Genomic DNA, 18,951 nt, shown 5'->3' with positions numbered 1-18,951 from the left:
TTAGCATCATTGCAGGGAGTCTGTGGGGATTTATCTGTCTCTCTTGCTCTTTTTACCATTACAAAAAAAGAAAATGAAATATTTGTTAATGACAAAAATTCAAACACATGAATAACAATTATTTTATCACATAATGATCATTATGAAATAAACTTACGTTAGCTGTTTAGGTTTAATTACTGATGTTAACTAGCATGTTAGTGATCAATAATTAGCCTGTGCTTATGTTATCTCCTTACATATACCTTCACTCTCCCGGAGCATTTACGTTGTCTCTCTCAGTTGGAGGCTGCACAGTAAAGCAAGAGATCAGCGGAAAAGAGCTTCTAATAGCCTTCACTGGTCTCCGTCCAGAGCAACGGGGTCTATTGGTCCATTATATATATGTCAATGGCTGCAGGCAGCGCAGTTTCTTTTCACCGACGGACCCAGGGACCCAGATGGACCCAGGGCATGCTGGGAAACGCCTGGCTCTCAGCTGATCTAACAGTTTTAACAGCTGATTGGTTCAGAATCGACTCAACATGATGACGTTTTATATAAACTTTTTATTGATTTTGAATCGGAGAGATTTTAACTGCTGTTTGTCTGATTAAAGTATTATTCTGTACAGAACACATGTTCTGGGGTTGATAGTTACGTTTAGAAGTCAGAGAGACTAAATACCGTTCAGATTACGGATCTACAGTGTGCTGTTTATTAAAATCAGCAACAGATCGCATGTAGAGCATTTTGAGAGCTATAAGTCATAATAAAAACAAGAGAGGGGACTGTGTACAAGCTGATATATGGGTCTGATAACATTTTATTTAATCGGAATCGGGCAAACAGGATGTGAGGGTTTCTGTGACTTTCTGTTCAGCCTGAAGGCTGTTGGAAACGGCTGGAAACTGTCCGCCTTGACAGCGGATTTCTGCCACCGCCCCCGGCTGCTGCCGGCTGCTCTCGTCCACTTTACAAACGAGGCGCAGTTCATCTCGAACGAGCCTAACGACTGAAGCTGCACAAAGTCATTCTGGCACTGATCGTGTGTAGACAGCCTTCATTGACTTGACGTGACCCCCTCATGGTGTTGTGACTCTTTGACGTACAGTAGGCTTTGTCGGTAAACTTAAATTTGTATGGTGTACCAAGTGAGCCTCATGTGTCTTGATTAAAGGCATTTGTTTCATACTTGTTCCCTTTTTATTTTATTTAAAGTCTGCCTGCTGAGTCTTCTCTGTCAGAACAGATAGGGTAAATAAATCTCTTTGGCTCACTCATACAGGATGATATTTCTCTGCTGTGTGCCGTTGGTCATTCTCCCAGCAGTCATTTGTTGTATTCCTCTTTGTGTGTGTTGACAGCCCATGTGCAGATCTTCTGTGATAGGACGGCACAGTCTGCAGGAGGATATGAAAAGGCAGATTGCTTGCACTTTGATCAAGTTGGATTTTTTTTTTTTTTGCCATAGCCACCGAGCTAATCCTTATGTCTGATGTTTCTCCTGAGTAAGAAACCAATTTAGTCATATCCTAGTTGTTTTATTCTGCAACAGTAGCACTTTTGTTCAGCAAATTTACTTAAACCTCCTATGTTCAGCGAGTGTACAATACAGAGAAAATGACAGGATGTCTAATTTTTTTTTCTTTTATTGTCAAATTAAATATTTGTTTTTACAAAACTTTTCATCTCCCCAGGCATAACATTGTCTAAATCGGATAAAAGAAAATATTTTCCTCTCCTAGCCCGGGTGAAGGCGTTAAAGTGGCCATATTATGCTAATTTTCAGGTTCATAATTGTATTTTAAGGTTGTACCAGAATAGGTTTACATGGTTTAATAAAAAAATTTAAAATAAACATATTTTTGTTGTACTGCACATTGCTGCAGCTCCTCTTTTCACCTTGTGTGTTGAGCTATCTGTTTTAGCTACAGAGTGAGGCATCACACTTCTATTCCATCTTTGTTGGGAGTCGCACATTAGAGGATGGATACCCCAACCGAGCCTGGTTCGGACCGATATTTAGAAATGATGTTCGGGTTCGGGTCGGGCTCGGTCACATCAATAAGGCAATAAGGCATTGAACATTTTAAATTAAAAAAATCTTATTATGTAGGTGCGCGCCTGTGTTAACGTGCGCTTGTTGCCCCGTGTGCGCTGATGCGCTCATCTGTTGACATTTGCGAATGCCTTCCAGTTGCTTAATAAAAGCGGGCGTAAACACACACGCCACTTTCCTAAAGCCAAATGGCGTGTTATCTGTACGCATTTTGAGCTTTCCACGTGTATGTCTACGCTGTATACAGTGGATGTAAACGTACACACCACGTGGCGTGTTATCGTGAGAACGTGCCGTACTATCGTGAGAACAACGTCACACGCGTGTAAAAAAAGAAGAAAAGGTTGGGTTTAGGAAAAAAGCATTGGGAAAGGCTTTAGTAACACAAAAAATGACAAAAAAAACAACAACGTGGTGACCAACATCCCACGCTTAGGAAAACAATAAACTGTTGGGTTTAGGAAAGAAACACGGAAGGCTTAAAAAAAAAAAAATGGCGGTCAATGGCAGCCGAACGGCATTGATAAACACGCTAAAAAGCGATTATGCGTCTTGATAACACGCAAAAACGGCATACGAATTGGCGTGTCATACATACGCCACTTTATGAGATCAGTCTGCACCAGAGACACAAAATAACACCCCAAATCCCAGAAAAAGTGATTTGTTTTCATAATATGGGCACTTTAAATGTTTCCAATGTGACGATAAATGATTTTTGTGTCGGTTAAAGGGGTGATAGAATGCAAAACCGATTTTACCCTGTCATAGTTGAATAACGACAGTTCGGTGGGTAAATAGGACATACATAGAAGCTCAAAATCTCAGTGGCTCAAAAAAGACACCCCTTTACTATGAAAATCTCATATTTTGAAACTGCCGCTGAAAACGGGCGAATCCCAACAAAGCTGGAAGTTGACGTCAACCTCCCAAAAACCGGAACCTTTGTCAGCCCATGGGTGTATTAAGAGAACGGTCACGCCCCAACATTTACATAGGCTACACAACTGACCTGAGATCAGGTAGTCTTCTGAATCTAGCTAGGTCACGCAGATCTCTGCTATTCCATTACAAAATTCACTTCTGAAACTTTTTTATGCGAGAAATCAACCATATAAAGCTCAAATATGGGCCGCTTTACGAAAAAGGATGGCTAATTGCAAATTTTCTCCGACTGTGTGTCGGAGTTTAGTGCCGGTGTTGGTGCTGCCTGGGTTGCTACATCGCCGCCATGACCGCAGTGTCAGCGAGCTTGTTACGCCCACAATCTTTTACCGCAGCCCGCAGGTTCCAGTAAATCTTATAATGGGTATGTGTGTTGAGTTATTTAAACAAACAATCGGGGAAATAAACGCCTCTTGTCCGCGAGTCTCATTGATAGAGCCGCGGTGAGATGGAGTCCATCAATGAGAGCTAGCTAGCCTCCTCCTAACTCTGACATTCACAAAAATACATTCAATTGAAATCCGAAATCGGACAAGTGTTAGCTAAGCTTTGTAAGACCTTGAGAAACCTGTAATATTCATGCCGTGACGAAATTCAAACTGTAAATATACTTTAGTTATGCGAAAGTGAGCAAGCTGCGGTATTTCCCCATTGTAATGAATGGGACATATAGCAAGCAGCTGCTCGACAAAGACGCCTTGCGTTCATAAAAATGCCTTAAAATCAAATCGGACACAACGGTTAGCTTTATAAGACATTGGGGAATGATGTTATATAAGTGGCGTGACAAAATTCAAACTGTAAATATAATTTAGTTATGACGAAGGTGTAGCTAGCTAGCTGCGGTATTTCCCCATTGTAATGAATGGGACATATAGCAAGCAGCTGCTCGTCCTACAAAGACGCCTCGCGTCCGTAAAAATGCCTTAAAATCAAATCGGACACAACAGTTAGCTTTATAAGACATTGGGGAATGATGTTATATAAATGGCGTGACGAAATTCAAACCGTAAATATATTAGTTATGCCGGCAGCTGGCCGCGGAGCCCCGTAGTGCAGTATCCACAAAGGGTGACTTTGCCCTGGGTATGGAGCCCAGCAGGCGGTCGCTTTCTCCTCAGACTGTGTGGAGCTCCTAAAGTCCGACACGTCTTACCAAATTTGCAATTAGCCATCAATTTTTGTAAAACAGCCCATATTTGAGCTTTATATAGTTGATTTCTCGCTTAAAAAAGTCTCAGAAGTGAATTTGGTAATGAAACATTGCAGTGTCTGGAATATGAGATTCTGTCGCTTCTCTAATGTATGTGTATTGGGGATTCGCTCAACCAATCAGCGCGCGTCTCTAATGTCTGCGTATGGCAAGTCGCTCAACCAATCAGCGCGCAGCTCATCTAAATATTCATGACCATACCATATTTGGAAGAAAAGCTCTTGTTACAAATAGGGCCAAAACACAGGGATGCATAAGGGCCAATAAAATATCAACCAGGCCATTTTCAGCCCAACTAATGTTACATACCCCATTAGGAGACCATAAGGAACAGTGTGAAATACCCTATATAATCATTCTATCACCCCTTTAAAGAAGCTGCAACGTCACAGTTGTGCTGATCCTCAGATTCTTCCCACCTATATATGACAGTGACATTTAGAAAAGAGGTGGGGGAGGAGAGCTGATCATGGAGGGGTTCCTTTGGAATTAAAGTAGTTCATGTACAAAGCTCTCTTAACAAATGTATTTTCCTTACCATCATTTGTTTTTGTGCTGTATGTTTTATCAGCCCTTTTTTATACCATACAACTAAAGTGCATTCTCACATTTCTAATCAAAGTCTGCGTAGAGGGCAGGTCGGGGGGGACTTTCAACATGTCAACATTTAGTTATTTCAACTTTTTAACCTATGTACGGGAGTCAACTTATGTAACATACTTAAAGGGGCTGTACCCGACACCCAGAACATTAGTGTAGCAGCAAACAACTACTTACTAAGATATAGTGGAGTGATGGCGGATGCAGAGAATGGTGTGTGTGTGAGCATGAGAGAGAGGGTGTGTGTGTGTGTGTGTGTGTGTGTGTGAGAGAGTGCGTGTGAGCTTTTCTGTTTTTATGGCCAGAAAAAATTAATTATTATTAATTATTGGGGTAAACCTACATTTTCTTGCTTCAACCTTACTAAGTAGGTTTTGTTTCAATTCACAGCGTTAACCTCCTATTTCAAACTGCGACCATAATTCAGGTGAAAATAAGTTTCCCCTTATTTGAGATTGAGAATGCAGTTTAGTTTGTATGGGAACATCATTTTTAGGACACATGGTTGGTTCTACAGCTCAGAGAGATGGATATCACCAGTGATACGGTCTTTATCATATAATATGGTCGCTCCGGGCTAGAGGACTGAGATACAGACCTTTAAAGTCAGACTTTGAAAAATTGGCTTCTCTGTGAGCTGGAAGATGGTGACATTATTACAACCGAATATTCTGAAAATAGAAAAGGTTAAAGTGATATTATATGTGTACCTAACTCAGACAAGAAGACTAATTTAATGAACATTCGAGGCAACATAAATCTTGGAGAGACATAAAGTTGTTTCACATCCTTGGCCTGATGTGGTTTGTGCCAGAATGTAGGGGATAAACAGCAATCAATATTGCAATATGCTCTTTACTGATAATTTTTTTTTGCACACTTGGTCAGACAGCAACACTTTTGCCTCGACTGTGCTGGCTCTGTAATCAATACAGCCCCTGGAGGGATTACGTTTTTTTTTCACAATTGTATTTCGTTGAAGACTGCGTTGGGACTCCCACGTTCCAGCTGGTGGGGGATGTTATATCGGCGAGCTGCATCCACTCACTCAGCCGGCTCCTTCATTTCAATTACAACCGAGCAGAGATTTCCTGTGGTAAACATGCTGTGCTTGCTGTGTGACTTCAACGTAAGTGACAAGTAACAAAAGATTGTCAGAGCAGGTTGTGTGTGTGGGAGAAAACTAAGACTTGAGGGGTGTTATTTAAAATGTGGTTGGCAGTGGTTGTATGGAGCACAGGATATGTTTTTTGTGGTCAGTGCACACTGCAGGAATGCAAAGCAGCCACAAGCCACTGTTAACGTGATACATTATTGAATATTACCTGAGCTGAAGTCCCAGAAGATAAGGTGTGAAGTGTCTGGATTCACATGAGAAAGTACAAGTCTCTGAAAGGGTGTGATGCGTATAATACATCCAACCATATACTGTAGGTCTAACTCTAGGTCAGTACTGCAGAGAGAATGGAAGAAGGGTTGATGGCCATGTGCCCATCATGTTTGCCTATTCTAAAGAAAATCTTCCTGAACACATTAGCAAAAAAGCTATATTCAAACATGTAATGTACATTAGAAGCTCAGTATAACTTTGTGCGTCATCACCCTAAATGGCATCTGCATATTCGTGCCAGGCAAATTACTTTTCTGTATACTTATCTGGATGAGCTGCTTGTTTGGGTTTTTTCCCTCGCTGCTTACCTCCGTGTGCTGAATTAACATACAAAACAAGGTCAAAATTAATCAGCAAATGCAAAATAGTCTCAGGATGGCATCAGCAAGTGACAGGTGGGTGACACAAGTGACAAGTTAATGTAGGGCACAGAAACCTCATGTTCGTTTTAAGTTTCCTGAATCCTTATTTTCTCATTTCTGTTCAGGGGAAAAACTGGCTCTTTCTTCATATTTCTTACTTCCCTAAGTTTGTGATTGATAATTAGATGTAAAGCCCTGTGTGATCCTCTTATCGTTATTTTAAAGGGGACATATTTTGTGAAAAAGGCACATACATTTGGGTATCTGGAGTCAGATCAGAAAACATGGGATTCAACAAGCCATTCAGATTGAACTCCCCTTCCTATGTCACATGCGGACTCATTCGAATATTTGCCAGAAGTGTGCCATATTCTTCTCGCAAGCCAATCAGAGCCGACTGGGCTTTTTGGGCAGGGGGCTTAAAGAGACAGGCGGTAAATGGTGGGTGAATACAGGTATATTCAGACATTGGACATTAACCCTCCTGTTGTCTTCTGGTTCAATTTGACCCGTTTTTAAAGATTCTATAACAGAAATTTGGGTTTCTTTCTACTTCTATCTTAGGATCAGCTCGGTACTGTCACTGACTTTTGGGTGTTTTATTCAATTTTATAGCATTGTCCTGATTAAACTGACAGTCTGTGGTTATCCATAGACATCCTCTCATCTTATTAGTTAAAATCATTTACAATTCCTGCTTTTTTTAACACAAAAATAATATTATTTCATATAAATAAGGTTTACTGACCATCAGTTCCAAAAATAAGTGTAAAACTAGTGGTAATAAGTTGGTTACTGGGGTGTATATACGGTACTGGTGGCAGTAAAAAAAAGTGTTTCAAAACGTTGAAAAAAAAAAAACGTCAGCAAGCGACAAAAACGACGTGTGACAAAAAAGTGTCCCAGAAGGACAACACAAGGGTTAAAGCATGTAAACATAAAAATGTAATATGGACCCAAGTATGAACCTGAAAATGAGCATAATATGTCCCCTTTAAAATGGATCAATTCACTGGAATTCATCACAAGCATGTTTATGAGCTGGTTTTCTGTTTTATAGAAGACGTGTAAATGTTCAGCTTGCTTTTGATGAAGGTTCTCTACACACAACTCATTTATTATAACACTGACACGTCACAAACACTGGCTGTGAGATGTAACTAGAATGCTTGCCAAAACTTCAGGTTGAGCTATCTTCACTTTTCAGATGACCTTTGACTTTGATCACTCATGACTGTCATAATAATCATTTAGGTTCTACAGCAAGATTAGCAGATGCAAGATGAGCAGACAAAATAATGACATGAGTGACAAATACTTGATGATGAACAACCATGTAAGATAATAACATCTATTACTGCCTGGCATTTTACTATCCCCGATCTTCCCACGTATCTCTGCTGGTCACTCTCCTGCCCACGGATCATCTGTCTTACAAAATAACCTAATAAATGAGAATCAGTATTGCTCGTGAACCCAGTGTAAACAGTGGCCCTGTAGGGGGGAGCAGACATATGGCTCAGGCAGTAATTAAGTGGAACAGAAGGCTGACCGTTAAAACACCCAATCTGCACCATTAGAAAAATAACAGGTTGTCAAATCTCTGTTTTGGGTGACTAAAATAAAACCACCAAATACAGCAAATCAATAGCACAGAAAGGTATAGTAGTACTCCCTCTGTACGGTGTTATCTTTGGTCTTGAATGGGAAGAACATGCAATATTAATGCCACAGACATCAGCAGCAATATTATAGTGTCAGCCTTTATCAAACCCACTGCCTGGCAACCTGATCATACTCATTATTTTATTATTTATGTATCTGTGGCCCTGGCCAGTTCAGTCTAAATTTGGGAATATGCTCTCTGTGAAACCGAGCATTAGGAGCATTACATTAGAGGAGCAGCTTGCTTGAGCTCTCAAATCAAAATTACCCATTGAACCTTATCCCCCGTAAATTGTCTCCTGACTGGAAAGACGACTTTCAATGAAGTGCTAAATCCCAGGTGTTCCAAACTCTGATGCAGATAACAGAGGTGAAAAAGCTCATTTTCCGGGCACCTGGTATGATGTTCCTGGAGATGGTATGGTCTTGGTGAATTGAGGTACAGCTTAGTAACGTAGTTCCATTGCTCTTTAACTCTCTAGAAAAGAGAGTTTTCTCTGTTTTGTAGGCGTAGCAGTTGAAGAAGTTTGAATCGCTTGTTTGACATGAAGCGTCTGTTTTTCAGCCACCACGCCTACAGGTGTGAATGCAGGGCTCCAGACTAACTTTTTTCACTAGGAGCACAGTGGCCCCCAACTGAATATTTTAGGGGCGCAACCAGAAAATGTAGGGGCACACACCGTAAATCAACATGCTAACCAAATATTCACATTTCTACTAATTTCCACTGTATTACTAATAAATACTTTGATAATAGATGCAGAAATTACAATGTGCTTCAAATTCAGTGTCACTTTTGAAGATTCAACATAGAAGGCACCATTGCTGTCATGACAGTAAACAAAATATAAAAAAAATATACCAGCTCTAGTCTACAAAATTCAGTTCCAGTACCCAACGGTACCTTTTTTCGGAACTTTCCCTCTGTAATTACAAAACAATTATTTCAGTTGTAAAAATAATTCCAAACCTATTTATCCTATGTACTTAGAACATTATGTTATTTTATTAGAATGTTACACTCTAAGACGCTCTAACTCTCTAGACCATTTGGTCGCAGTCTGGAGCCCTGGAATGTAGGAACAGGTAGGCCTATAATTTAGAGGCTGCTGAACCGGAACAGGACAGTTTGAGGACGAATAAAAAAGCACTGCAGGTATTTGTTGTTACTTCAGCTCTACTTGTTAATTCCTCTGTAACACATATTGCAGTGCCTCTCATCATTTCTTTGGAACAGTAGTTGGCACAAAAAAACAAAGTAACACTGATTCATTAGAAAGATTGTGTGCCAGGAACATACTCCTCTATCCCATCAAAAGGTTGTGTGCTAAAAGCTTAGATGTTTTAATGCCAAAATCTGACTTTTCTAGTCAGACGTATAGCTTTTTATCTTGCCATAGACAGTACTTGTCCAGTGCAATAAATGGTATTCAATCACCAGGAAAGGTCATCTTTCTGGAAATATTTAATATCAATCTGCATCAACTGTCATGACAGAAAATGCCTATGCTCTGGCTGTCAGATATATATATATATAGGTATATTTATTTGGAGGGAATAGCCCATATTAGGAATCTGAAACAGCAACATATCTGAATGTTATCAAACTCTCTCAGTACATCGAAGCTTTGTAATTATATACCATAATGACCATTTTGTGTCGTCAAAGTAGGCCAACAAATTATGTGTGGGATAAATAAAAGTATAAAAACTCAGAGAAAATAAGCTTCATATGTTCTCAAATCACTAGACTTTTGCTGCAAATCACTTCATAACTTAACCGAGACTAAGATAACACTAAGTCGCCCGAGAGAAAAGGAGGATCAGCACTTTGCTGCACAACATTCAAAGCCATATGGTCATAACAATAGTGTATAGGCTACCATAAGACAAAAAATGCGATTCTGGGTCGACACAGACATACTAATGTCTGTGTCTAATGAAATTAAACACAACTATAATCAGTTGACTTGTGGCACAGGTTGAAAGAGAGATATAGGCCTACACATTCTTCGTCTGAGATGGCCCACAATAACTGATAAATGATCATGTTTGCGCATGACTGACGTGCTTCATTTTTACCCCCAAAACAGAATAAAGTGTTACATGTACATGTTTGTTGTACATCAGTTAGTTTTCGGTATGTGAGGCAAAGATGAACCTACTTTACTGTTTGGAGGCTTGCATTTACCCATGTTAAATTGTGATATCACCAGTTAACATGGGCGTATATTTCTCTCATATGTTAACCTGTGTTAACTTAGACTAAAAGTCCAATATATATATAGAAATCACCAAGTCATTTTAGCAATGTATAGTGTAGTGGTATAGATGATGTAGAAGTTAGTCTGTTGACTTTTTTTGTCCATGACATCCAAGGTTCGAATCCCAGCTAGATCTCTAGTGCGTTGTTTTATTTTAATTTTTTTCCGTTCATACAGTATGTGTCATATTTGTGTGGATAATGCTTAAACATGTATTACACATAAACTGGTGATGTTTTCAGCGATATCCATTATTTTGTCTCACTTGCAAACACTTCATGAAAATGTGAACCTCTAGCACTCGAGGGGCGGAGGCAGGGCAGAACGCAGGGCAGGGCCTTGTTGAATATTCACTGATTTCATGCAAATATCACCAATTAACGTGATCACCAGCTGAACTGGTACACCGGTAGCTAGCTAAAAACATGAGATTTAAGCATGCCAAACGATTATTTTAGCACCCTTTGTCTACCAGAGAGGACAAGTTAGCTGCTAGTATGCTAATGTTAGTTATGCAAACATAATACAACAGCTTTCTGATGTATCCACACTCCACTAACACAAGTTGGATACTGTGTAAAAATGCAGCTTTCGCTTAATTTAGAGACTTAGTCACCTGTTTACTACACAAGACATCTTGATGACAGGCATGCTCCATCCTCAACCTTTAGCCATCTTGCCATCAAGAGCCAGACAGCCTTTTTGCGTCAGTAAGTACACTGTCATACTATCTTACTTACCACTCAGCTTAGTGGCAGTATTAGGGGCTGGTGTCAGTATGTATTTGTGTTGAAGGGGAGTGCAAGGACGATTGGTGTCCGGCAGATTGTCATGGGCTGGTCTGGGTCTCAAAAGTCCAGGGCAGATTTTCTTTTTTTTTTTACCCAAGTCCAGCTGTGGTCTTTGACAACTATGGTCTTTGACCAGTAACAAATGTTTCCAAGTAACAACAGTGTCATGGGAAAGACAAGTGGGATGTTTCCTGTTAGACACCACTTCACTGACTACAGCGGAAAGCCCGTGGCTGGTGAAAACAATCTGCAAGTTTACTCAAAAGTCCTATGTTGTGGCTGTAAGCAGTCCAACAAAGTGCTGCCGCGAGGGACTAAACACTGAGAGATACATAAACAAATAGTGACGCGCTCAAGATTGTATTGCAATAATTTATTCCTCCACACGTAAAATACAAATAGTACTGCAGTTACCAAATGTAGAATTACTTTGTGTCGATATAAGTGCGTTAGTGCGGCGGTCAACAAAGTGTTCGCTCCCAGGCTCAGACCCCTCTCTGTCAAAGCCCAAAAAAAAAACAGGTGAACAGGTGAAGCAAACAAATACGTTATCACTTCCGCTCAAACCGCGATGAAAACACCTACCACCTACAATATAAGTGCACAATATAATAATAATAATATTAATGAGGCCATAAACAACATACAGTATGTGGCTCCTACATCCTAAACATAAAATTGAAAGGTTGAGTTTGAAAATCCTATTCTACATTTTCAAGTCCTGAACTGCAATTTTACTTCAGTAAGTTAAAAAAAAAGTTGTGGTCCCAAATAGGCCTGCACGATAAATCGTTATAAAATGGCGATCTCGATTCACCCTGTTCACGATTTAATTTTTAAATTACTTCAATTTAAAAAAAGAAAAATTTAATAATAACAATTTATTTTAGGGGGCATTTTTGGCCTTTATTTTGGTAAGACAGCTCTCTCAAAGTTCAGGGCTTCAACCTCAGCCAATGACAAAGCGCCTTTTAGTCACGTTTCACTTGTCGAGCGAGCGTGGTAGTTTGCAAATAAACCAAATGGATATTGATGAAAACCCAGGTTCTAGTGACGAAAATCAGCCAACCACTCAGTCTCAAACCGAACTTGTTCCGACAAAAGGCTCTCATTAAGTGGTGCTGAAGTATTTTGGATTCAAGCAAGACGACGAGGGTCGGTCCGATGTGATTTGCAAGGTGTGCTTTGCCCTCTCTGCAGCACCGCAAGGTAACACCACCAATCTTTACCAGCACCTCAAACGTCACCACAAAGTGCGAAATGATGAAGCCGTACAAGGCAAGAGGTCCGAAAGATGTTTCAATTAGCCTATTTAGAGCCATGTTCAGGGCCATATTCAGCGCAGTGCGTTAAACTTCTATTTTTGGTAACCTACTTGAATGCCCAGTTGAATGTTAATTCTATAAAAGGCAAGCAGTTAAAGAGTGTGCTAAGAAATCATTCTGTTTTTGATACCGTACTTAAATTGGCAATTGGCAAACTCCATTTCTCTAGAGACTGAAGCTGTAGGTGCAGCATGTTGATTGACATGTTTTAATTATTTAATTATTAAGACATGTTCAAGGAGTTCAGATAGAGCCTGTATCAGGGCCATATTTAGTTCAATGTGTTATATGTCACTATTTTTGGTAGCCTACTGTACTTAAATGGCCATTATGTACTTGATTTTCTTTAATCATTGAAGCCTCTATGCTTACAGGCTTGTGGTGAAGCGCAATGTGCTATAGGTGCCAAAAAAAAAAAGAAATCTATGTTTGGTACTGCCAATTTGTGTTGTTCTGTCATGGTTCATGTGTGCAATAAACATTACACTTTGTGAGAAAAAAATCGTGGCAGAGAATCGTGATATCAATTCTAAGCTCAAAAATCCATCCATCCATCCATCCATCTTCGTCCACTTATTCGGTGTCGGGTCGCGGGGGGAGCAGCTCCAACAGGGGACCCCAAACTTCCCTTTCCCGAGCAACATTAACCAGCTCCGACTGGGGGATCCCGAGGCGTTCCCAGGCCAGGTTGGAGATATAATCCCTCCACCTAGTCCTGGGTCTTCCCCGAGGCCTCCTCCCAGCTGGACGTGCCTGGAACACCTCCCTGGGGGAGGCCCAGGGGCATCCTTACGAGCCGAACCACCTCAACTGGCACCGCCTTCGACGCGAAGGAGCAGCGGCTTCTACGAACTCCTCACGGATGACTGAGCTTCTCACCCTATCTCTAAGGGAGACGCCAGCCACCCTCCTGAGGAAACCCATTTCGGCCGCTTGTACCCTGGATCTCGTTCTTTCGGTCATGACCCAGCCTTCATGACCATAGGTGAGGGTAGGAACGAAAACTGACCGGTAGATCGAGAGCTTTGCCTTCTGGCTCAGCTCTCTTTTCGTCACAACGGTGCGATAGATTGAATGTAATACCGCACCCGCTGCGCCGATTCTCCGACCAATCTCCCGCTCCATTGTCCCATCACTCGCGAACAAAACCCCAAGGTACTTGAACTCCTTCACTTGGGGTAAGGACTCATTCCCTACCTGGAGTAGGCACTCCACCGGTTTCCTGCTGAGAACCATGGCCTCAGATTTAGAGGTGCTGATCCTCATCCCAACCTCTTCACTCTCGGCTGCGAACCGATCCAGTGAGTGCTGAAGGTCGCAGGCCGATGATGCCATCAGGACCACGTCATCTGCAAAGAGCAGCGATGAGATCCCCAGCCCACCGAAACGCAACCCCTTCCCACCCCGACTACGCCTCGATATCCTGTCCATAAATGTTACAAACAGGATTGGTGACAAAGCGCAGCCCTGGCGGAGGCCAACCCTCACCTGAAACGAGTCCGACTTACTGCCAAGAACCCGGACACAGCTCTCACTTTGGTCGTACAGAGATTGGATGGCCCTGAGAAGAGACCCCCTCACCCCATACTCCCGCAGCACCTCCCACAGTATCTCCCGGGGGACCCGGTCATACGCCTTTTCCAGATCAACAAAACACATGTAGACTGGTTGGGCATAATCCCAGGCTCCCTCCAGGATCCTTGCGAGAGTGAAGAGCTGGTCCGTTGTTCCACGACCAGGACGGAATCCGCATTGTTCCTCTTCAATCTGAGGTTCGACTATCGGCCGAACTCTCCTTTCCAGCACCTTGGAGTGGACTTTACCAGGGAGGCTGAGAAGTGTGATACCCCTGTAATTGACACACACCCTCTGGTCCCCCTTTTTAAAAAGGGGAACCACCACCCCGGTCTGCCACTCCTTTGGCACTGTCCCAGACTTCCACGCAATGTTGAAGAGGCGTGTCAACCAGGACAGCCCCTCCACACCCAGAGCCTTGAGCATTTCTGGATGGATCTCATCAATCCCAGGGGCTTTGCCACTGTGGAGTTGTTTGACTATATCAGTGACTTCCGCCTGGGAAATTGACAAAGATCCCCCATCATCCTCCAGCTCTGCCTCTAACATAGAGGGCGTATTAGTCGGATTCAGGAGTTCCTCAAAGTGCTCCTTCCACCGCCCTATTACCTCCTCAGTTGAGGTCAACAGTGTCCCATCCTTACTGTACACAGCTTTGATGGTTCCCCGCTTCCCCCTCCTGAGGTGGCGAACAGTTTTCCAGAAGCACCATGATGCCGACCGAAAGTCCTTCTCCATGTCTTCTCCAAACTTCTCCCACACCTGCTGCTTTGCCTCTTTCACGGCAGAGGCTGCAGCCCTTCGGGCCCTGTCCGCCTCCAGAGTCCTCTGGGATAACATATCCCGAAAAGACTCCTTCTTCAGTCGGACGGCTTCCCTGACCACCGGTGTCCACCACGGTGTTCGTGGGTTACCACCCCTTGAGGCACCTAAGACCCCAGCTCCTCGCCGCAGCTTCAGCAATGGAAACTTTGAACATTGTCCACTCGTGTTCAATGCCCCCAGCCTCCACAGGGATGCACGAAAAGCTCCGCCGGAGGTGTGAGTTGAAAGTCTGTCGGACAGGGGCCTCCTCCAGACGTTCCCAATTTACCCGCACTACCCGTTTGGGCTTACCAGGTCTGTCCAGAGTCTCAAAAATTGTGATTCATATTTTCCCCCCCGAATCGTGCAGGCCTAGTCCCAAATGGGAAAAGTGGTTGGCAGTAATTATCACGTTAAACAGAAACACTGAAATGAACAGTGGAGAAAGTCGTGTTTGATTGACCTCTCGTGGTTGAGAGTATTCAGTTTCTCTGCAGGCAATTAGCATGTTTCAGTATTAGGGTTAATAAGGAACTCTGCCAGATAAGTGTGATGTTTTTAAAAAAAAAATTTACATTAACCTTTTCCCGCTTCTGAGGATAAAGAAACTACACCACAATAAAAACCATTACTGCACGCTGTTTTGAATCCCGTTAAAGAGTTGATAACCATCAGCACCTGCTGCTATGTGTCTTTTATTCATAACTCTTACAGCCTCTGGTGTGGTAGAGTGTACAGTACAAAATAATAATAAACCTTTCACAGCCTCAGGAATAATCTTACTTTGAGCTCTAATATACTGTCAGTATTCTTCTGAAACAGCTCATTAAATGTGACTGTGATTATTGTACCATTATGTTGGGAAAGCGAGCAGTGGGACCTAATGCTTTCAACAGCATATTGAAAATATCCTCAGGGGTTGTATTTGTATTGTTTTCTCCAAATGACTTGTGCTTGCATGTAGCTTATCACCTTGGAAACGCATGCTGTCTTGTCCGGTGAGCAGCAGTGACATTTGAATCTCATCTGCTCAAAGACAAGTCTGTGTATCCACTCCACAGTCCTCGAGGACCTCATCTGTGTTTAGGGCTCACAAGATTTTTGCCACAATAACAAATTACATTATTGTCACCATATTTGCATCCCAGAGCAATGCAAACGCGAACCAGGAGGATGTGAACCGCTTCCAATTTTTCTTTTAGAAAGGCTGTGAATATTGGTTCTTAGGTCTCCAGCAGAGCACAGAAACAAGGTCATCGCCACGTTCAGCAATTTGTTTTCTATTTGCAAGTCTACCTGCGTGTCTGCACAGGTTACCTGAACCAGTCTATTCATCTCATTCTCTGCTGACCTTTAAAGAAATGCCTTCAAATTGACTTCTGTCACTTGTTTTTTGGGGGGAGTAAGTGAGGAAGGGGCCACTTAGCGCCTGACTCTTTTTTCTGCTCGTTTTTAAATCTCTTTTTCATTTTTACGGATGGATTTTGAGAAGCACGTATGACAGCTGTGTCTAATGCGAGTCAAACCTTTCAGAACTGTTTAGGGAAAGCCTTTTCACAGGCACAAAATGTGCATCCACACCCACAGCAATCGCTGCATTTAAACCACTATTATTAAATGGGAACAGTGGGAGAACAACACCACCACATGAGACAGAAAAATATCCTCAAGAGGCTGTTTGAAAAAAGCTGTTTCATTCTGGATGGTCTCAAGAGAAAGAACTTTCTTAAAACAAAAGCCACTTAATGTGATGTGTTGTATTCACCGTCAGAAGTAGAGATGGGGAAATCCGATAATGGGAGCCGTTCCCAAGTTTAGCCGAGATGTTGCCAACAAACGAAGAAATCACTAAATGCTTTGAAAGCTCTTCTGCATCAAGTACAAGCACAAGTCTTCCAACCCATACGACCACATAGGTCGCTGGTTTCTAGCCTGTAATACGACCCACAGGAGCGTTTCCTACATTACAACATGGCATCATGACTTCATGTAAACATTCACACCCACTTTCTTAAGCCAAGTAGCGTGTTATCTGTACGCATTTTGAGCTATCCATGTGGATGGAAGAGACGGCTGAGTTTAGGAAACGTGACATGCGGGACACGATCCCCGCTCTCCTGGGTGAAAGTCCTGTGTTTGACCCATCCTCCACCCCGACCAACCTCCCTACGTGGATTTTCGCCCTTTCATACTACTCGCTACTGCGTAAATTCACACGCAATTGCAAGGTAATGTAAGTCAATGGAGGCTAAACGGCGTTGATAAACGCGCTAAAAAGCGAGTATGCGTCTTGATAACACGCCAATAATGGCATACGAATTGGCGTGTCATACATACGCCACTTCGTGAGATCAGTCTGTGAATTAGCACCCCTACTGGTGGCAGCAGATCAACACTACTCATACCTAGGCCTAAATGTTTCAATTATGTGGTTAATGTTGCGAAACGGTTGCAGTTTGGTTAGGTTTAGGCTGATCTTTAATGCAATATCTACATTGGCCATTATGTGCAACCATTCATCCAATGTTCCAAAGGCACATTCTCTTTACTAATCTGATATCATTTTAAAAGGCTAACAATTTTTGCAATTATGTAAGCACATAATGTAATCTGAAAACTGCTGCCCTGGTTAAAAAAACTCATCTCAGCTGGTATGCTGTCTGTAATGGAGTGGAATGGAAATTTCTAAGTGACCCCAAACTTTTGACCGGTATTGTAAATTATACTAGGGGTTTTGAAATGAATCATTAATCATCACCGCGATGCGGACAATTTTACGCATCGATGCCTTGACAGACCATAACCGATTATTGCCTACTGAGGTTACTTGTTGCTTTTTTTGTGTCTGCCTTTTGTCTGTCGTCTGCTGTGTTCAGACTCCACTACATTCAGGAAGTGTCTTTTTTTTTTCTAAAGCAGATACAATAAGAAGGGATGTTCATATAGTATCTCACAAAAGTGAGTACACCCCTCACATTTTAGTAAATATTTCATTATATCTTTTAATAGGACAACACTGAAGATATGACACTTTGCTACAATGTAACGTATTAAGTTTACAGCTTGTATAACAGTGTAAATGTGCAATCATGTCTCAATGCAAATCAAACTAGCTATTAGGCTATAACTGCCATAAAACCATGCCAATCTCTAGGTATGGTGAAGGGTATGTGATGATGTGGGGGGGCTATTTTAATTCCAAAGGCCAAGGGAACTTTATCAGGATGCATAGTATCCTGGATCCATGAAATAACTGGCCTTTAAAAATAAAAATCTGCCTGCCTCTATGGGAATTTTACATAGGGGTGTACTGACTTTAGTTGCCAGCGGTTTAGACATTAATGGCTGTGTGTTGAGTTATTTTGAGGGGACAGCACATTTACACTGTTATACAAGTTGTACACTTAATACTTTACATTGTAGCAAAGTGTCATTTCTTCAGTGTTGTCCCATTAAAAGATATAATGAAATATTTACTAAAATGTGAGGGGTGTACTCACTTTTGTGAGATACTGTATGTCTGTCTGCTTGAATTTGTCGATGAAAATCACGTATAGTAATGTATAATAATATTATACATTCGTGAAGCATCGCGATATCAATTCGAACCGTTGACAGGATAATCGTAATTGAATTGAATCGTGAGACCAGTGAAGATTTGCATACCCTATTACATACGTAACTTAACTTATATAAGTTACCTTGCATATGTGAGTTAAAATAAGTCGTTCAGGTAATATAACGTTGACTTTTAGTTTCACACGGGACACGAACAGCGGCCTCCTGGGTCAATGACCCTTGTTTGCGTGACCCATCCCCCTCCATTCGGACTTTGTCGCTTTTTATACTACGTCACTTACTTCCTCCTTTGCATGCGTTCTTATTACTGCAGTCACAAGAGGTCAGCGCCACTATAAATGTAAATATGGGTAGTAAGGTTGTAATAAGCTGCTTGTAAAAACCTATGGTGTCATTT

This window comes from Perca fluviatilis, chromosome 9, assembly GCF_010015445.1.
Source record: "Perca fluviatilis chromosome 9, GENO_Pfluv_1.0, whole genome shotgun sequence".
Taxonomy (NCBI): domain Eukaryota; kingdom Metazoa; phylum Chordata; class Actinopteri; order Perciformes; family Percidae; genus Perca; species Perca fluviatilis.
This window is presented reverse-complemented; position numbering follows the sequence as displayed.